This window comes from Colias croceus, chromosome 20 (assembly GCF_905220415.1).
Source record: "Colias croceus chromosome 20, ilColCroc2.1".
NCBI lineage: Eukaryota > Metazoa > Arthropoda > Insecta > Lepidoptera > Pieridae > Colias > Colias croceus.
The window spans coordinates 7140647-7163953 of NC_059556.1; the positions used below are offsets into that span (position 1 = coordinate 7140647).

The 23307-nt window shown below is 31.4% G+C and overlaps 1 protein-coding gene and 1 long non-coding RNA gene across 2 annotated transcripts in view; both read left to right on the forward strand.

Moving 5' to 3' along the window:
• LOC123700917 (rho GTPase-activating protein 7) overlaps positions 1 to 23307 on the forward strand; it is a 226022-nt gene that overhangs the window by 12408 nt on the left and 190307 nt on the right. The gene's annotated exons all lie outside the window — the stretch shown is intronic.
• LOC123700918 lies at positions 19166 to 20237 on the forward strand. Its single transcript, XR_006752662.1, has 2 exons — positions 19166 to 19286; positions 19635 to 20237. It is a non-coding gene; the product is annotated as an uncharacterized LOC123700918 (long non-coding RNA).

Consider the following 23307-nt stretch of genomic DNA (forward strand, 5'->3'; position numbering starts at 1 on the left):
ATCCATAAGTAATGGTCGTGATATATGCAATTCCTTTAACCATTATTTTCAATCTGTTTACGAACCAAACGATGGTAATTTCTCGTTCGTTTCTGGTCCTGTGGATGGTTTCACTGATGGTCACTGTTTAGGTTTAGGATCAGTTCAAGTTTGTGAGAAAAAAGTAGCTAGTTACCTAAAGAAGTTGGATATTAACAAAGGGTGTGGACCTGATGGAATTCCTCCCGTGTTTTATAAGTCCTGCTATCACAATCTGGCGTCGCCCATTTGTTATTTATTTCAGTTATCTCTAAATACAGGTACAATGCCAAAAATCTGGAAGCAGTCCCATGTCATCCCAATCCATAAATCCGGAAACAAACATAATATCAAAAATTATCGACCTATTTCAAAATTAAATACCATTGCAAAGTTATTCGAGAAAATCGTCTATGATGCTATTTTTCCTCATATCCGACCTTTAATTATAGAACAACAGCATGGCTTTATTGATCGGCGATCGACAGAGTCTAATCTGTGTGAGTTTCTTCATAATGTGGCTTGTGCTATGGACCGTGGTGGACAGTTGGATGTGGTTTACACCGACTACTCTAAGGCGTTTGATAAGATCTCCCATCAGTTGTTAATTCACAAATTACGGGTAGCCGGTATACATGGTGATCTCTTACGGTGGCTGGAATCATACCTCAGAGAACGAAGCCAAGCTGTTAATATAAAAGGTCATTGCTCTTCTTTTATTCCAGTTACCTCTGGAGTGCCGCAGGGTTCTCACCTTGGTCCACTGCTGTTCAATATCTTTATAAATGACGTTGTTGGTCATTTTAGTAACTGTAATTTCCTACTTTATGCAGATGACATGAAAATATTTAGAGTAATCAAAGATCAACGTGATTGTTCCTTCCTACAGGAGGATCTTCAAAACTTGTGTCGTTACTGTGCTATGAACTCCTTGCACTTAAACGTGAATAAATGTAACGTCATATCATTTACTAGGAAAACTAAGCCTATATTATTTAATTACTCTCTGAACGGAACTTCGTTGACTAGGTTGACTGAAGTCAGAGATTTGGGTGTCTTTTTGGATTACAAATTAACTTTTGCTGCCCATATAAATTATATCACAGCCAAAGCATATCAAATGCTTGGTTTTGTTTTAAGAGTTGGTAGGGAATTTAAACAATGTTCAACTTTGATTCTTCTGTATAATTCGTTCGTTCGATCTATTTTGGAGTATGCATCTACAGCCTGGAATCCGCAATACAATATCTATATAAATAATATTGAACATGTCCAAAATAAATTTATCAAACATTTGAATTATAAAAGTGCTAATCAGAGAGGTCCCACTCCCGCGATAATCCCTTTAATAAACCGTCGACATGAACGAGATCAGGTATACTTATACAAGATAATTAATAATGACGTAGATTCTTCCTTTCTTTTGAGCAATTTACTTTTACGATGTCCCCGTTTATGCTCTCGTGACAAAGCCCTATTTGCATTACCTAAATTTAAATCTAAATTTGCTAGAAATACATATTTATACCGTGTTTGTCATAATTATAATAATAATTTTAGTGACCTTGATTTATTTTACGAAAAATTCAAATCGTACAAAACCAAAGTTCGAAATAAATGCAATAGTAACTGTGATATTTAAATTGTATTCATGCTTGTTATTTCTATATTTATTTGTATCTTCAAGTAGACTGTTTGTGACTGAATGTGTATTTTTTTAAAGAACTTAAATTTTTAGTGGAAACTTTGCTGATATGTGTATAGTTTGTTATCTCTTATGTATAAGATATATTGTATTGTTTGTTTCCCAAATATAAATAAAATAAAATAAAATAAAAAATATAATGCAGTAGCTTTGCCGCGCGGTTTTACCCGCGTTGCTCCGCTGCTATTGGTATTAGCGTTATGAATATAAATATTATATCTTATGCCTTCCTCGATAAATACACTATACATATAACACTGAAATAAATTATCAAATTGGACCCGTGGTTCCTGAGATCAGCGCGTTCAAACAAGCAAACTAACAAATTCTTCAGCTTTATAGAATTAAGTGTAAATTTTATTCTGTTTGTATTGTTTATAATGAGTAACGGTTTTGATATGTGATACTTGAATTTACGATTCACGACAGCTGATACGTTCTGTTAGAATAACAATCATTTTGTAAAAGTATCAACTATGGGCTATCTATCACCGAAAGAGTTTTTCAATCAGACCAGTAATTAACGCGTTCAAACAAACAAACAACAAAATATCCTGTACTTATGAAAATAAAAACTTTTATTTAATTAGTTTATTTTACAAGACTATAAATTCCGACTTCCTCTTACGTAACATAAGTGAATGATATGCGGCTCGTTATCTACAAATTAGCTTGATAGCCGCTGCATAGAGGGTTTATCAATGAAATTGTCCTATCAATTACTTTCCTTGTAATAAAAAGTTCATTAACCCCTTCATTAACTTTTGGGTATCTGTTCTGTGATAAGGGAATTAATGTAGTATTTATTTGAGTGGCTTCTTTACGTAGTGGTTACATAAATTAGATTCCTACTATTTGTGGGATTTTTCATTTAAAAAGTCACAATTTTCAGGTTATGTTCGCAGCTTTGTGCTACATTGCATTGGGTTGGGTTTGATAGTTATTACCTATTTAATATTTATACTTATTGTTCTACATAAATATAAATAATCTTATAGTTTTAAGAAATAAATGCTGACCTGTACCTGTCCTTACAGGTTACAAAGGACGCGGGATTTGGAAAATAAAAAGGGTTAAAAGTATGATACTTACAGAGTCTTTTTAAAAAGGATTTATTTAAAAATGATATTTAGGTAACAGAACACGTAAAAAATGCTTTATCTCGAAGTATTTGTAACTTCAAATGTGAAATAGAGCCTTTATGTTGTAGTTACCTACTTGTAAATGTTTGTTATTGGTACCATAATATATAATTGTATGTTATTATAATCACTATCAGTATATAAATGATATCACGTCACCACGAATATACAAATTGGTATGCATCCGACCTGACCCACATTGACTCAATGCCGCTCTCATCATAAATTATTAACGCCTACAAATACATTTATTTTGATACAGAAGCAATATTTTTTTAAAATAAATTTCCGATTTGTTAAAGTTTTAAAACGACTTGATTTTTTTGCGGTTTCTGCCCAAAATCGTTTTGTCAACCTACTTTATTAATTGAAATATGATTACCTACGTTAGTATAAATAAATGTATATTGCATAAAGTTTAATCGATAAGAGTTTTTTGTAAATTGTATAAAACACTTAAATGACACAATATTCAATTGGACACACATTAAGATTAACTTAAATGTTATTTTTTACTTTCATGCATGTAATACTTAATTTTGGAAAATTACTTGGAAACTAATTAAACCACAGACAACAAAAGGTATGTTATACGGTCGGTATGCAAAGAGAATCCCTTTATTAACATGTTTCAAATTGTGGACACCGCACATAACACAGATATTAGAATATATTTGCCTAGATGTCGCTTGTGCATCAATATTTTAATCTATATTATAACTTATTTATAACAATTTCTACGGCATTAATACTACCTCTCTTACTCTTTACTCTACTTAACTCTACCTATTCTTATTCCTAGACTCCTAGTATTATATTAGGTATCATAGTATGATATAATAGTTTTCCTCATAAATAATATAAAGATAAAGAGTAAACAATGCATAATAAATACTTTATTATAGAGGTAAGGTGCAATATATATCTACTTTATTATAGAGGTAGGATACAAAACGATGGCGAATAAAAGCTCAGCTTTTTTCATAATGTTAATCTAATAAATCCTCTTAGAAATTTATCCAACATATATCAAACTTCAATCACAGAATATATAATAGTATGCTTCAATCTTCTAAATTACAAAACATTACTACAGCGAAATCTGCGATCGCATGACGTCACATTTCAATGACTAAGCCATATCTAGGTTAACTAAATCTATGGTGTTAAATGGTTAGCATATCTGACCCATTTTGGTACTCAATGAAATCATAGAGTATGTGGGACGCCACTGTTTACAAATGATCACAAAAGTTGGACAAATTGAACTATTGTAAGTGCCTGTAATTTATCAGAGTTGAGAGTAAAGATTTGTTCATATGAATGGGACTGCTGTTTTATAGGTTATGTTTGCTTCTGATTACCTCAATTTTTATTATGTTAAATAAGTATTTATGAAGTCATAATGGATATGAAATGCGTTTTATTAGATTATCTCAAATTGTATTCATATTTTTGGGTTGTTGCTGCTGAACCTTCTTTTCCTATGCTAAAAGATTTCAAATAAGACAAATGTAACGAGCAATGGTAAATTATTGTGTATTAAATTTGAATTCTATTGGTATCAGTATATTTTCAACGAAATTATTTTTTTCAAAATATCAGTTGATTTATTACTTCATATGTTTTAAAAGTTATATCCAATTTACAAGGGATACAAATTAAAAACGATGAACTAAAATGTAAACATGTCTTTACTAAAACAATTCGCAGGGTTTATATTACAATTCAGATTGAGATAACACCACGATAGTGAATTACATTTGTCCGCTCAGTATTTAGAAAGCCAAACATGAACAAAGCAACTGTCAAACGATTATCACAGTTCATTATTAATTATAATACCGCCATATTTGTTGTAGTTATCGATGGACAGTCTGTGCTATTGTTAATCTATGACACGCTTTTTAGTGTAATTGATGTGGTTAAGGGCACACTTCATTCATTGTTATTTTAGTATGTATTTAATATAAATTATTTCGATATTTATAGAACTTTTACTCTGCGATATATCTGGCATACCTATATGTAGGATTAACCGACAATTATTATGTATGACAACATACCTTTATTAAAATATTTTTAAACATGTTAAAAAAGGAAAGGGACATTTTAATTTTCTTTCTTTAGAAAATCAATGAAAAAGCTAACTAATTAATGAACAATTTAAACTTAATTATGTCGGGTAACGGTTACTTTTTCCTTTATATCAATTTCCATTTTATGAAAGATTGATCAATGATCATCAACTATATTCTTAAACAGATTCAAAACGAGTTTATGATGAAAATTTAAGTATAATGGTACAATAAACAACCTAATACTACTTATATCATATATTTTTGAGTGTTCCATAAAACTTTATTGTGCCAATAAACACTAAGTTCTGACTGTAAAATCAATTTATTATCTCGTGATATTTCATAATAAATTACGTATCATAATAAATTACGTAAAATATTTTATAAGAATGCTATAATAATGTTTTATTTGAATCCATCATCTATGTTTTGAGAATTGACGTCCTCGACGCAGTAGTATGACTACAAAGTTGATAGTTCTAGGACAGTAATTTTTTAAACTGTATGTAACTGTGTATCTTACTTCGCATTAATTATCTACATTTTCAGAACTACAGATGTATGGTGTTGATGATTGGGATCAAAATTAAATTTGTCATAGATATATATTGGTAGAGTCTGGAACAAAACCTATTGTAGTTTATAAATGGTTTGCACACCACTGAAGCCGCAAGCTTAATCTAGTACATGATACTATAATAATAAAAATATCTATAAAAATATATCGACATAATTTGATATCTGATTTCCTTTATTTGTGCTTTAAATTTTCTACCATGAAAAAGTATTGGCCCCAAAAAGCATACTGCTATCATTAGCTAATGTTTTCCATCAACTCCCTGCGGACTCCAAGCCATCTGTTTATTTCTTGGAATAAAGCGTTTTTACTGCAATATAAGTATGTGGCTATGAAACTTACGGTAGTGATTTCACAGTACCTATTGTATTTATGAAAATTACAGAAGTCGTAAGTACGTATTCAAGTGAAAAGATTGATGATTTCATCAGCATGTACAGTAGACATATAAAAGTGGCAGTAAAGAAAATCAATCAGTGAAACAGATTTGAAATATGTATATAGCTTGTTCTTTGTTATGTCATCAGGGAATCGGAGACTTTCCTTTTTGAATTTTTATATTAACTCGATAACAAATAAGTAACCATTTTAATGTCAATAATAATCTGTGACTGTTTAGTTTTAAGTCATTGAGAAAACTTCCTGAATCAGCGGTACGGCAGAAGAATAACAACCGAATTTCATTATGATTCTACGCGTGAGAAACAACAATGAATCAGTGAAAGATATTATAAATGGACTATATTATGTATTTTACTTATTAAAATTTTTAGAATAAAAAAGTTGAGATTTTAGGTAACAAATTAAATTAATAGAGTTAGTTCAGCACGTGTGTTAAGGAAGTAAAACAGTGATTTGTTTAACGCCTTTAACATGAAACCAATAGCTACTTAGTCCAGGTAAAGGTCCTATTAAATTCCTTAACGGTCACAGTACATAAAATATTGGGACATTTATACAAAAGAGCAATTCGTTATATACCATATTATGGTGAAGTCGTGAATTCCCATAGAAAATATATTCAAAATGGGGTCAGAGTGTAGCTGTCCCTACTGTTATGGTTAAACTTGGCTCTTTGATTACTAGATATGGCTTCAATGGTGACTCAGTTTTCGCCTTTAGGTATTACGGTATTTGAAGTGACTGTCGCTTTATATGGGATAAATAGACCACTCTTTAAGTGTATGTACTTGTATTTTATATCATAACTATACATTTAGTGCCCACTATTATAAATAAATAATAGTGAGAGGTTCAAGAATTTTAGCGTAAAACAGAGGTTGCAAAATAATTCTAGAAAAAAATCATTAGATACTAATTAATTAATACTAATTGATGAATTATAATTATTATTGATTTGATAAAATATCAGTACCTACCTAAGTGCATACAGTAACAGACGACGAAATTATAACTAACTAGCTTTCCGCCTGCGGCTTCGCCCGCGTTTTCAAAGAAAAACCCGCATAGTTCCCGTTCCCGTGGGATAAAACCTAGTTACTCGTGGATAGAGTCGATATGTGAAAGAATTTTTAAAATCGGTCCAGTAGTTTATGAGCCTATTTATTACAATCAAACAAACAAACAAACAAAGTTTTCCTCTTTATAATATTAGTGTAGAATGTAGATAATGAAACAGGGTACTGCTACTGACGATTCATAACAAATTCATACATTTTGTTAAATTATTTCTGTCATTTAATCAACAAAATGATATGTTTGCTCAGTAAATAAGTTCATAACGAGTGTTTATGTATATAGTGTATTATGTATATAGTGAGATTTTAGTAAGGCCCCGCAGTAAGGTCGCGTAAGATATTATTTATTAATGTTAGTTCTCTGGGCTGTCTAGAGAAGCTTTAAGTTAGGGATGATATAACTGTAAAATAATAGATTTAAAAGGAAATATCCATTAAATTATTACTATTAAATGTGAAGTATTACCCGTAAGTATGTACATATTTATCTAAAACCAAATCCTAATTAATCAAAATCAAATTAAAATTAATAAATATTAGAAATAATTATTATTCGGGAAAGTCATCCCACACTAGTGACTATGTAGTTCGCCGGCTAGTTTTAATCTTAATATACAGGGTGGCCCGTTTACAGTGGTCCAAAAATTTTTTTCAGCTTGAGAGCATCATGAGTAATCATTTAAAACAAACTTTAGTTAAGCGAAAAGTTATGGTTTAGAAATTATGATTTTTTTTTTAAATAATCCGAAGTTTCAATGTTTTTGACACAAAACTACTCTGTTTTGAAAACTACTGGACCGAATTGAATGAAATTTGGTATAAGTATAGCGCAATAACCTACCTATCGCGCTATAGGCTCATCTTGTGTAAATAATTACACTGAATTTTTTTAATTTAACTTTTTCTGTAGTTTTTTGAATTTCTCGGCAAAATGTCGATTTTTCGAAAAAATCCTGTGAAAAAAAAATGTACCACCAAGGTTTTGCTGGTACTGCTAAAAACTTCCTTAACATAAGGTTATTCTTTACACAAAAAATCATAGTTGTCCTTCGATTGTAACATCTTCAAAAACAATATCATGTGCATTAACACATGAAAATCGAAAAATTACGAAATTTACCATAATTCAATTTTAATCATTTGGAACGGCCAATTTTTGGTTAAAGAACCATTTATTGCCATAAAAGTCGTTACAAATCAGTATTCACATGGCTTTAAAAGTTAAAATGAATGAAATAAATTTTTTACCTGCTAGCCAAGATAACTTTACTTTATTCTAATGTCAATTTATAGAGTTTTTTTTTGTTATTTAGTTTTTAGGTTTAAATCTTAATAAAAGGTTTGGAGAATCAATAAAACAACATAAATTTTAATTAACATATTGTTTATTTTTTACAAAAGGTTTTCGAAATGCCGTCCGCCTTTCGCTAAACATAATCTGCATCTGCGTAAGAAAATTTATTCGCAGCCTATTAAATGGCTGCCGGCTTTCTTTAGTAGCTGTTATAGCCACTTGAATTTTCCTCCAATTCTTGCTCCGATGTGCTCTCCCGTGCGTACACAATCTCCTTAATGTATCCCCAAATGAAAAAATCAACGGGGTTCAAGTCGGGTGAACAGGCTGGCCAGTGGATGGTGCCACCGCGACCGATCCTCCTCTCCGGGTAGGTATGAACGTATGGTATTAAATGGTATAATACCATAAACTGGTATACAAATGTACCTATGTATAATGAATTTATGGTTATTTATAGGAATAAATTCAAATGGCTATAACAGCCATTAAAGAAAGCCGGCAGCCATTTAATAGGCTGCGAAGAAATTTTCTTACGCAGATGCAGATTATGTTTAGCGAAAGGCGGACGGCATTTCGAAAACCTTTTGTAAAAAATAAACAATATGTTAATTAAAATTTATGTTGTTTTATTGATTCTCCAAACCTTTTATTAAGATTTAAACCTAAAAACTAAATAACAAAAAAAAACTCTATAAATTGACATTAGAATAAAGTAAAGTTATCTTGGCTAGCAGGTAAAAAATTTATTTCATTCATTTTAACTTTTAAAGCCATGTGAATACTGATTTGTAACGACTTTTATGGCAATAAATGGTTCTTTAACCAAAAATTGGCCGTTCCAAATGATTAAAATTGAATTATGGTAAATTTCGTAATTTTTCGATTTTCATGTGTTAATGCACATGATATTGTTTTTGAAGATGTTACAATCGAAGGACAACTATGATTTTTTGTGTAAAGAATAACCTTATGTTAAGGAAGTTTTTAGCAGTACCAGCAAAACCTTGGTGGTACATTTTTTTTTCACAGGATTTTTTCGAAAAATCGACATTTTGCCGAGAAATTCAAAAAACTACAGAAAAAGTTAAATTAAAAAAATTCAGTGTAATTATTTACACAAGATGAGCCTATAGCGCGATAGGTAGGTTATTGCGCTATACTTATACCAAATTTCATTCAATTCGGTCCAGTAGTTTTCAAAACAGAGTAGTTTTGTGTCAAAAACATTGAAACTTCGGATTATTTAAAAAAAAATCATAATTTCTAAACCATAACTTTTCGCTTAACTAAAGTTTGTTTTAAATGATTACTCATGATGCTCTCAAGCTGAAAAAAATTTTTGGACCACTGAAAACGGGCCACCCTGTATATAAATCTCGTGTCACAATGTTTGTCCTCAATGGACTCCTAAACCACTTAACCGATTATAATAAAATTCGCACACCATGTGCAGTTCGATCCAACTTGAGAGATAGGATAGTTTAAACATGTAGGTACCACGGGCGAAGCCGGGGCGAACCACTAGTATAATATATAAATCTCGTGTCACAATGTTTGTCCTCAATGGACTCCTAAACCACTAAACCGATTATAATAAAATTCGCACACCATGTGCAGTTCGATCCAACTTGAGAGATAGGATAGTTTTTATGAAAAAAAAACGTTAACATGTAGGTACCACGGGCGAAGCCGGGGCGAACCGCTAGTTGTTAATATGATTTCCATTACATAAATGTCAAAGGGTAACCAATTTTCCCGTGAATGAAGCATTGATTTTGACACAAAACGTCAAGCTATAAACTGCATTTGGCAGCCCTATTAACCTCTAAAAGGTACAATATAAGTCGTGGTTACGCCTGTTAAATGAACATTGTTTTGCTTTATAGAAACAATGTTTTAATTATTTCAAACCAAAATTAGAAGAGGACATTATGAAAGACATTTTGTATTGGCATGTAATTATTAATTATTCAAGTTATTTACTTTCATACTCACTTAGTAGTGACTTTATTGTAGCCGCTTAATTAAGAGACTAGGTAGGCTATTAATTGATTAGGTAATTTAAGAATGATTTGGTTTTTGATAAATCGCATCCTGTTAAAGAAGCGCGAAGAATCGAAGATTTTATAGGAAGAAAAAAAAACATAACACATAAAATCGCTTGATGGTTATAACATACGATTGAGAGACTTAATTAGATTTAACTACTTGCGAAACTATAGTAAAATGCATAAATATTTCCCATACCTTAATGGTATGTGAAATATTTTGCTCATCATCCTAACTCATCATCATCAACCCTTATACGTTCCCACTACTGGGACACGGGCCTCCTATGAGGGTACAGACTATAATATATTCTGTGGTACAGGCCAGTAACCACCACGCTGGTTGTTACCGCGATTTGGCAGATGTCACATATCGTCTAACTGTTGATTCTTCAATATCCAACAAAAAATATGTTTTAAATCTATTCAGAGGAACTTGTCAACATTTCAAATATCTTTAAGAACTCTGTCATACCACAGTCATACTAACAAGGAAATGCCAATAAAATATAAGTGGTCTCAAACGATATCAGCATCTAAACATTTCAATAGAGTTAGTAATTTGTATCGTTATCAATTTTAGGTGAATTTATGCTATTGGCGTTTCAATAGTTGATTACAAAAGCCCTTAATATTGTTTACGATACAATGCTTTTGGTTGCTTAACTATTGGTATTTTATGGCTTGCTATAATGAGATGGAGGAATAAGGATTGTTGGTTATAAAGAAAAATGGACTAATTTAAAAATTTTGTAAAAAGGGAAAGTGCGGATGAATCTAATTTCTAAATTAAAAATAACTATGTGAATATACAGATTTGATATAAAGAACAAAGATTGCCTAGCAGAGATAACTGCATAGTGATAAGGCCGCTTTTTGCTTTTGTTTTTTGTAGAATTGCTATTGTAATATGTACTTAGTTTATTGCACAATAAAGTGTTGAATAAAAAAATAACATTCATATTTTTTAATTAATCTCTAGTTCTGTACTGATTTCATATTCTTATATTTACCCTGTCTTTTGGGAATTCGAAATAACCATATACCTAATACTAGATAATATTTCAGTAGTTTTCGCAATGTGATTTAATTATACACACGAGGAAGCTTTATGTCGTGTTTAATTAAATATGATATCCACGTGTAGTTCAGATAAATGAAACTATAATACTCTACGTCATAGTACTTACTACTTACTATACGGACATAAATGCAAGTTTTAATAATAATTAATAAAATGTTATTATGAAGAAGAAGTAATGAAAAGAAGCACAGGGTTTCTGGGCAAAACTAGCGACAACGAGCAAACGACCGGGCTCAGTAGCGTGCCATGACTGAAGCCTATTGGTGGACAAATATAGGCTGATAATGATGATGATGATGAATGAGAAGAAGTATTAAATAGCTTCTTACTATATAACATAATATTGGTTCTATTTTTAACCGACTTAAAAAAAAAGGAGGAGGTTATATATTTTAAAGATCGATAACATAATATTTTCTACTACTACAGTCAGAACTACATAGAACAAGTTATAACTGCGTTAAAAACAACCGACTTCAAACTTGCACTTGCAACATTTACAAATACAGACAAAAATGCTCATAAAATAAAAACTACTGGGCCTATCCGAATAAAATTTTTATGGGACTGATTCGACACCATCCCGCATCGAACAAAAAAAGAATCACGTAAATCGGTTCAGAAACCTCGTAGTAATCGGTGTACATACATGAAAAAAACATACCGGCCGAATTGATAACCTCCTTTTTTTGAAGTCGGTTAAAAACACGTATGCCTACACTATTAGGTAAAAATATCGTTACTCGAAAACAATAATAAAAATAAATGGCGCTTGAAATCTCAAACAAGTTAACATTCCATGGAAACCATTATAAAATTCATATTAAATAGCGTGAATTCATTAATAAGCGGTTTGCATGCAAATTGTGACACGCTGAACAATCTAAATGGGCCTTTAAATATTTCGTAAATTTTGCAAGGAGCTTAGATTGGCTAATAATAGTGTTAATACATTAATTATTATACCAAGTAGCAATGAAAGAGGTTAAAATAATTAATAGTGTAAAGACTATTTAGTGTGTCGTATAAAATGATATGAGAAACAAAGTTAATTTTATCTTTAAAACAAAACTTATTTTGTTGATGACGCCTTATGGTCTAAATAACCTCTATCGTAACATTATGTTTCTTAGTTTGATTATTTCCCTCTATTTGTATGTTTGTAGGAGGCAATCTCTGGAACTCCGGGACTGTACAAACATTCACTAATAATAGAAAGCTTCGCTATCTTCAATTGCTATAAGACATATTTTATTTTGACAAACGTCAATAAGTTGCGCGGGTGGAAAGCCGGGAGAGAAATATTTGTTACAAAAATGATCATTTCAACCGTTTCTAGATACATAAATTTCTGTTTGATGTCACATTTCAATATTTACATAACTATACTAATATTATAAAGCTAAAGAGTTTGATTGTTTGTTTGAACGAGCTAATCTCAGGAACTACTGGTCCGTTAAGAAAAATTCTTAGTGTTAGATAGCCCATTTATCGAGGAAGGCTACGCTATAAATGATTACGCTAAGACCTACAGTAGCGGAGCAACGCGGGTAAAACCGCGGGACACAACTAGTCTCATATAAAAATAGTCGGCTCTTTAATATAAAACTAACCTCATAAGTTGTTAGATAAAGATCGCTCATTGGACGTAAAGGAAACTTAAGTAGCATAAAATGTTTATCTAATTCAGTTTCCACTCAATTTGGATATGTAATCTCTTTGGTTTATCTTTCTGTTCGTGTATCACATTCTTTTTTTAAGAGATATTTGATTTTTATAGAATATGCCGTTTTATATATAATGCCGTGTGTCCGAAAAAGTCATGATTTTTACAAAGTGCAATGATGTCATTTATAATTTTTGCCATCAAATCTACATCGTAACACGAAAACCATTGTTTATATTTACCGATAGTATATTATATCATTTCTTCTCAATGTTCTTATTCTAAAGATGTTTCACTGGACCATTTTGTTGCATAAAGTGAGATAGATAGTTAAAAGTTGTAAAAAATACCCCTAAGGAATCTCTCAAACAAGTAGGTAAGTACATCATCATGTTAAAGATACTATCGTTTGAATCATATCACACACGAAAAAGTAGAAACTCAAGTCTATGAGTCGGTCTAGATGTAGGTTTATTAAGTCGACATTGTCAAAGGTCGACACACTGGATTCCACGAAACAGGTTACTAGTTGCCGCTTATACTGTGTGTTTTGTTTTTATCGCTAGTGATGCGACCTTCATCGTAATGACTGCGCTAAATGTTGGCACAACACTATGGGTGAAACTTTAATGTATGGATGGTCTATTGTATGGTGTCTTAATTTGAGTGATAGTAGTCGCCCGCGCATAGCTCTCGTTCCCGTTGAATATACGGGATAAATCCTATCCTATGTCCTTTCTCAGGTCTCAAGCTATCCCTGTACCCAATTTGAAGTAAATGCATCGGAATTTACCCCAGACATTCTAAAAACTATATTTTTGGCTTCGGTATCCGTTGTAGACCACGCCCCAAGTATTCTTTAAAAAAAATATTCAATGTACAGTGGTGACTTTCCTACTATTTTATCATATAAACTAGCGGTCCGCCCCGGCTTCGCCCGTGGTACATATTTCGCAATAAAAAGTAGTAAGCTCTTTCTCAGGGTATAAAGATTGTCTGTGCCAAATTTCATCAAAATCGGTCCAGTAGTTTATGAGCCTATTCATTACAATCAAACAAACAAACAAACAAAGTTTTCCTCTTTATAATATTAGTCTAGGTATAGATTATATAAAACACATATGAATAAAAGGAAAATCGACACACTGAGCAGCCAAAAGCAGAAATATCACAGAATCCATACATATACTAGCGTAAAAATATGGTTATTATATTAAAAAAAAAATCAAATATTCATTCATTGAATCTTCATATCATCTCTGTTCACAATTTTTTGGCTCCGACATTCGATGTTTTTACTTTTTGCCAATTAACGAGAACCTCTGTTACTTTTGTGTCTTCATTTTACTCAAACTCTGTTTTGAATAAGACAATAGCTGTTGTATAATTGGGAATCAATTGTAACAATATTCATGTGCTTGTGATGTAGCAATTATAATTAAGTTTCTGAGGAGGATTTTAATACTTTACGTCCATTAGAGTTAACTCTGTGAACTCTACTTGCACCCATGTTTTACATAACCATCATGAGTTTTGGTAAAAATTTGTATGGCGAGATAATATATTATTATAGTTATAATTATTTATTACAGCCAGACGCACTGTAAATAGTGTATTAGGTATATCGTATTCCTTATGTTATTTATCTTCTATACATAAAATTCTCTTGTCATTAGTTACCATACTCCTACAAAACGGCTGGACTGATGCTCATGAAATTTTGTGTGCATATTGGCTTACATCTGCGAATCGTCTAACATATTTTTTTCATACCTCTAAGTGATAAGAGGCAGAACAACGTTTGCGGGGACAGTTAGTATAAATGTTTATTATTATATTTATTACTACCAAGTTTCATCGAAATCGAACCGGTAGTTTTCACGTGATGTCTTCACATACAGACAGACAGACAGACAGACAGACAGACAGACAGACAGACAGACAGACAGACAGACAGACAAAAATTTTATTAATCACATATTTGGGTTTGGTATCAATCCAGTAACACCCCCTGCTATTTATTTTTTCAATATTTTCAATGTACAGAATTGACCCTTCTACAGATTTATTATATGTATAGATATTACTACTCCTATCCTTTACTTGATTTCTCTGTGTACAACCGGTTGTCTGGAAGAAATCGCTATTTAGCGATAAGGCCGCCGATTGTTATAATGTATCCTAGGTTAAGTCTCAATTTGTAATTTTTCTTGAGCAATAAAGCATAAATAAATAAATAAATAAAAATATTATTAGTCTAATAGATTGTTAGTGTTATGTTACAAACATATAAATAAATACAATTAACCAGACATAAAATGCTCAAGACAAAATATTACGATCTAGTTACATCATTAAGTTTCACAAACTTATTGTTACCAACGTTCACACGTATCGTATAAGTGAATTTCACTATTTGGGCAACTTTCCACACAAATTAACGCCTGCTAGAGAAAACAATGTATCGTAAAACTATTCCCGCGGTTTCGCTTTTTCTGTTGATTTTATGGAGCAATTAGTTGGTATATTTTCGAGAACTATAATATTGTATTGTGTACTTATTAGTATCGGGTACAAATTGAGTACAAAAATAGTTTTGATCTGTCGAAAATTTATTCGTAAATCTATACTAATATTATAAAGCTGAAGAGTTTGTTTGTTTGAACGCGCTAATCTCAAGAACTACTGGTCCGATTTTAAAAATTATTTCGGTGTTGGATAGCTCATTTATCGAGGAAGGCTATATATTATCATCACGCTAAGACCAACAGAAGCGGAGCCATGTCGGTGAAACCGCGGAGCGCAGCTAGTATATTATAATAAATACATGTATCCTTTTGTCCCTGGTTCGCAACTACATAACTTTAGTTTACTATGTACCTAGTCGTTTATATATTTGGTTACACACATGTACATTGAAATATACGTTCGTTAATATTTACCAAGCTAGGTGAAAATGTGAAGCGTATGTTTGCAATTCATTTCACTTGTTTGTGCCGAAAGTGTGTGTGTAATTCGGATTCATTGAGATAATAATACTACGTATGGAGGAGACACCACGAACATTCTGTGCGCCATTTTTTTGCTCTAACTAAGTTTTAAAAATTATTATCTTGTTAGGTACTTACCGATGAAAGTTATTCCTTTGCACTTTTCCGTATTATTTGTATTATTTGTGCAATATCGTAACACACATGAAGGCTTATTTGATGCGTTTCACTTTAAAACATATTATAAAAAATGAGCGTGCAGTTATGCCATATGGCGTATGTTGAGCGGAACATAAGTGATGTAGGCGGTGTCGTCTCCATATGTATATCTCAATGTTCGGATTGTAATTTATTTGCTTGCCAGTAGAAAGTGCGAATTTTTGATGGTCCTTGTGTGTATTGGGTTGTCGTAATGTTAATTTTGATGTGGGCTGATGTTTACACAGTCATGTAACGTGTTACTTAATGAGGAATCATTTAGTGTGATAAAGAATAACTCAAATGCTTACATTTTGATTATAATAAAATTTGTACGGGATATCATCGCTAAGTTCTCATATCAAAAATGAAATTACGTTTCTCCCTAAGCGAGTATATCTTAATAATAATAATAAAAGCAAACAGTCACAAAAATAAACATAGGTTCGTACCTAGATCGTTCTAGATAAAATCTTTCCGTGATTTTGAGGTAATATTGTTTAAAATATCCAAATTTGTGTAGATTACATTATCATTTCTGATTTTACCTATAAAGTTCCTAAAACACAAACGTTTTCCATTTACATTCAAGTTGTTCTAGAATCCTCTAGAAATATCTTACCTTTATACGTATATAACCTAAGTATATACCTGTATAGATAACACATACAGGTGAGAATCCTGCGATACAATCTTACTTTCAGTCGCTTTAAATCAATTAATCGTACCTATTGGAGCGCTGCCCGATGTTATTTTTGCAATCGCAAATCAAATATCGTATATATAATTTTATTTTGCTCCAGGGTGGTCTAAATATTTATGAGGTCTTATTTTAGAAGCTCATATAGAATCAATGCGTCTACGCTTGTGTTTTATTTATATCCTTGCAAAAACGTTTAGAGTACACGCAACTTTGTTTTGCATTTTTATTGTTGTGTTTATTTCTTATTGAGTTAGATCACACATTACGATAGAGAAACCATTACCTATATTAATTATTAATACAAAGGTACATGTACTTTATTTCCTCGAAACAATATGTAAACTTACATACTTAGGTAAGTAGACATATGAAAAACAAAATCTTCATATCATACTTGTTATACCTGTCGATCATTTTGTTATTATTTTCATAACTTTGTTGTATAAAATTCCTTTAACTTTAACTGCAAAAATCGTAGATTGCATTCCGAGGTCCGTGACCGAACGAAAACAAACTTTTAATAAAAAATATATTTGCTGAGCTGCCAATTATTTTCATGAAAGTATCTAGTAATTAATTTTATACTTCCTAGATTTATATTTTCTGAAATAACTTTTTCATCCGTCCATTTTGTCTGGTGATTATGAACATTGAACAAAAACTTATAAGCAAGGATTTTAATTTGTATTCTTTGAACATGAAACCAATACATTTTTTATAATATTTTAAACTTCTTGTTTCTTTTTTAATCTTCTTGGGCCTTGAGTGCGGGGACCGAATCGAGAAATTCCGAAACGAAAAAACCTCACGCTCCCCACTCCGACGGGCGGAGGTGTGGCTTGAAGGCATAGCATCACAGATTAAGTATTAGTTACTACGTAACATAGCATGCAATAGCTTTACCGCGGCAGTCCACGAGTGCCACACGTCGTTTTTTTGTTTTGTTGTTACACACAAAATGTTAAATAACTGTGTGTTATGGTTATGGCGTGCAGTTTTCAGCGCTATAATTGAACATCTAAAAATATCTGCTACTAGCTGTGCCCCGCGGTTTTACCCGCAGTGCTCCGCTCCTGTTGGGCCCTCTCCCGTAATGATAAAATATAGCCTCAAGCCTTCCTCGATAAATGGACTATCTAATACCGAAGGAATTCTTCAAATCGGATCAGTAGTTCCTGAAATTAGCGTGTTCAAACAAACAAACAAACTTTTCAGCTTTATAATAATATTAGTGTAGATATTTGAAAGAAAGAAAAAAAAACCTTTATTATGCACGTAAGTGAAAATAAAATTTGATACAATTTGACACTTTTACTACGCGGACGAAGCCAGAAACTCCATACTACAAGTTACAACTATGTATCCATAGCTTTAAAATTAAACGTATTCACAGCACACTACGTGTAGACAAAGCATTACTTCCTCGTATGAATCCTTCATTAATTCATTCACGTGTGAATATTAATGCTTCTCCATCACGATTAGTCATTACTCAGGTTTAGCTTTTCGTGATTACGACTCTGCTTGTCATAGCAGACTGTAACACGTGGGTTTATAATGCCTGGATGGAGCTAGCGCGCAAGAGCAACTTTTGTCTCCGCAACTATTTTGTCTCTCCCATCAACTCCATGGAGAGTTGCGTCGCTACGTGCGCGCACTTTCTTACTAGCCCATAGAGTTGATGGGAGAGACAAAATAGTTGCGGAGACAAAAGTTGCTCTTGCGCGTGTCTTAGATAAAAAGATATAAAAATAATTTACTCGGCTATTGAACTTAAAACGGTCGAGTAGTTTTTTTAAGTAGATCTTTACAAACAAACAAAGGTGACATTTCTAGCTTTACATTTAATATGATGAAATCAATTTCCTCTCAAAATATACTTCTGTCATAAGGTTTGTTGTGTTATTTGAATTTCAATTCAATATAATAAAATAATAGTTACCATAATAGGTATAACATCTACATTGTATAAAACAAAGTCGCATCTATCCTTGTCTATATACCTATACTGAAATCTTTAAAACTACGCAACATATTTTGATGTATTTTTTTAGTAGATAGAGTGATTCAAGAGGAAGGTTTTAGTATATTTTTTTAAGTTTTAGACTACGCGGATGAATGACGCGGAAATCTAGTTAGGGGAGGGGAGGGTAAACACGAACGATGGGTAATCCCGAACGCAGCAATTGTACTATGTTAGAAAGAGATGGCATGATTTTGCTCATCGCCATCTTGGAAGTGACGACGTGGCTAGTGCCATGCGGACACAGGAGCGCCACGGTTGTGCACAACGTTCAAGGTATGATTAATTACATTATTTCGTTCTCTTTGTTCTAATTATTGCATAAATGAAACTCAGTGTAACTTTTGAAATAATTGTAGTTCTAATACGACATTTATAGACCTAAATAGTTAGTGGTTTAAGATTTTATTACGATTATCAGATGCGGCCAAGCTAATCATAACCTAAAGTTAAAAATGATATTTTGTTGATTTACTTTGAAGTTTGAAGGGCAATGGCGAACGAACTGAGTGGGTTAATCACGAACGTTCGGCATTGCCCCATCATAGAAAATATTGATGTGTCTGTTGCTTCACTTGTTTTGTTTAGTGTTGTTTTATAACAATTATGTGTTACTTGTTATAGATGCCTCGAAACTACCAACGTAAAACGGTAACAAAATATAACGTGGAAGATCTAAAAAGGGCCATTGAAGATGTTAAGAGCAAAAAGTTAACCTTAGGCAAAACGTCTACTGACAACTTTGTCTTGACAATGAGAATATAAAGAAAAGAAGAACACCAAAGAGCGCCAAAGAAAATATAGAGTATTTTTGCATTTTTTGTCATGAAAAATACGGAGATAGCCCACATGGTGAAGATTGGATCCAGTGCTATGTTTACAAAAATTGGGCACACGAAAAATGTACAGACGGACAATCATCTTCTTATGGCTATCGTTGTGATCTTTGCCGCACAAACTGATTTAAAATTAAGGTTAAATTGTGACTAATCTGTCGTATGTGATCTCATTTTTAGGCTAGTCTGGGTCAATGGCGAACGATCGCAATTGCCCCACCAGGTGTTCGTGATTGCCCGACCAGAGTCGGGTAAACACGAACACTAAATGTTTTGTTTTTGTTTGAAAAGTTGATTTTATCAAGAGAAATTAATAATGTTCATTGTAATAGTGTAACGTATAATAATGTAACTTTCAGAATAACTGATTAAATGTAACCTATATATCGTATTTTTGGATTTATTTTAAATCTCCCTTAGGTATTCGTAATTACCCCGCCTTCCCCTAAGATATAATTTTTTAAGCGCATCCAGTACTCTATATCTGCAATTTATAAAATCACGAACAGGTTTAATTCTACTTTGAAACATAATATTCGACATTGAGACGTCAAATCGATAATTTCGTAATTCGCTTATTAATTTACATGCAAGTTATCGATTTACTTAAGTGAATACTTAATAGTTAGTGAGAAAAAGCTGTCTCCGCATACTTATTAAGTTAATAAGCTATTTAATTGTATTATTATTTTCTTTTTACTTATTCCAGTGAGAAGTTTAATTGATATTAAGAATGCGGTTCAACTTCCTGTTCATATTATGAACGTAGAAAATAAAATTCATGTTTGCTTCTGAATTACTCCGAAACGGATGGAGGGGTTTTGATAATATTTTACTTTTTATCATATTATTGAGTTAGGTATGACCTAAATTGACTCATCGTTCGATTTTTTGATAAGTATAGTATTAAGTTCATGTATTACGTGACGTAATCTAATATTCTTTGCAATATTAGAAACGTTGTTTGTAAACATTTTTAATGACTAATAATTTAAATATGGAAATTTACTTTGGTCGCAGTTGTGTTGTTTATGATTTATGTTTAGTCTGCATTTAAAGTGTCTTTTTTGTTTATTGTTGAACTATTTTTATATTTTTTGTGTAGAAGTTTACAATATTTATTATACATATTAGACATTTAAACGACTTATTATAATACTATACAAATTTTTGGATGTATATGAAATATTTCATTTTTTTATTATAAGAAATGATTATACTAAATAGTTTTAGTTTAAATGTATAATTAGTTTTCAAATAAAAAAATACTTACAGAATCATCAAAATCGGTACACCCTGTCGAAAGTACTGAGGTAACAAACCCAGACAATGAAGTCGTATTGAGAACCTCCTTATTGAAGTTGGTTGAAATCTACAGATTCATAGAATTAGCAGCTAAAAAAGTGTTAATTTGACATTAAACATAATATAATGATGCGGTCGTTTAGTTCCGGGGAGCACTTTCAAAAATTTCGCTTCACTACGTGATTGAGCGCTCAATGTCAACATTTTTGTTGCTCCGTTTTTGGGGTTCCGTGTGGACAAACAAATACAAATATTTTTTTGTTCGTTCGTAACTAGAATAGATTCTATTTCTATTAATTCTAAAAAGTAAAAAGTCGCATCTTAAATCAGTTATCATGTTATTTTATAAAACATGCAATATTTAAGTATGTTTATGATAATTTTGTACATATACTGAAGTACATAATATGTATTAGCTCTCATGATGATTAAAAATAACAATTAAAAAACAACACAACAAATAGAGAAAATACGAGGACCGAATTTTTAATGATATCTAAATAATATCTTTTAACAAACATGTTTTTTTATAAAAGAGGGTACAAAACTAACTACAGAACCAATTGGTCAAAATTCAGACTCGCACTTAGCCGGTTTTATTGGAAATTATATACTGTAGTATGTAAAGAATTTGACTTTCTTGCACAAATATTATTTTTCTTGACATAAATGAAACAAGTTTCTTTTGGTGATATAATGATTGATTTAACTAGTGATTGCCTACAGCTTTACTTGCGACTGTTTCTTCATTTGAGCCATAAGTTTCTGAAAATCCGTTTTTTATTCACTCACGTAATTGATGAATCTTTCTCAGATTTTTATTTACATTTACATACATATAAGTATATTTAACACTTCAGTGTGTTTAGAATAATTGAAACAATTTCAAGGTTTTAAAAAATAAATTTGAACTTTTGACTGATAGGATTTCAAGACGAAAATAAAAATGTACCTAACATGTACCTTTGAGATGTATTTTTGTTTAATATTAAGTATATTAAATTATACAGGAAAATGACTAACCTTTTAATATTATATATTATGAACTTCGATTTAAGCTACTCCATTGACGAGACAAAAAAAGTTAACAATTGAAAATCAACTCCAATCGTTAAGATTATAACATTACCGAAAAAAAAATAACACAAAAAAAACACACCATATCCTTACATAACAGATCTATTTTACACCTTATTCCTTTGAAACAGAGTTTATTTTTAAACAAACTAAATTTTGATCCTCCATACTTAATATGCAGATAATGTAAAAAAGGCGAATGTATAATTTAGAAGCTACGAATATGGTGTTCATTTGTATTTATCCGTGTTACTTCTTAGAATTATATTATCTGTGGCTGACTGGCATAGGTCATTAAACATATGTTTTAATTCTTTCTGGAATGACCGACTCTATGAAAGGTTATTAATAGAGCGTTATTAGTTAAACTCTAACACATTGTTCTTTGTATATTTTTGATAAATAAGGTCATGAACATTTAAAATATAATTAATTACTATTGGTCATTTATTGACATGGAATTGCTTGGGCGTTGTCTTGGGCTTTAAAAAATTGTTGGATCGGTCATTTTTTTTTATTTGGTGTCAATAGAGCACTACCTCTCCGATGTGCAAAAACACCTAGAGTCACTATTTAAAACTTCACCCTTAAAAATTAATGGTTTAGTTTTGTTTAAATCATAGAATAGTAGGTATGTTTTCTATAACAAAAATATAATATTTTATGCTAGACTGACTTCAAACTACACAGCATAATGTATGCATTTTACGATACCTTTTTCTAGTAAAGTGTAATATAAAATTGACATAAAATTCATACAGTCATTAATTACAAAATTTACAACTCAATTAATGACTCATTAACTCCACAAAAGAACACAAAGAATTACTTCCTTGTGTAATTAATGGCAATCTTAATTTGGTATCGAATAGACACTAAAAATATCGATTAATGTCCTTTTTGTTCGTAAAATAAAGTTTTTACGGTTATTCCGTATGCGTCATTAATTTATGAAACTATTTAACTATATAACTTTTCGCTTACAAAGAAAGAGTAATAAAAGAAGAAATAGCAGTAAAATATAAGACAACATCAGGCTAAAGTTAAAGAGGGCTAGACGTATTTTTACGATCCTTAAT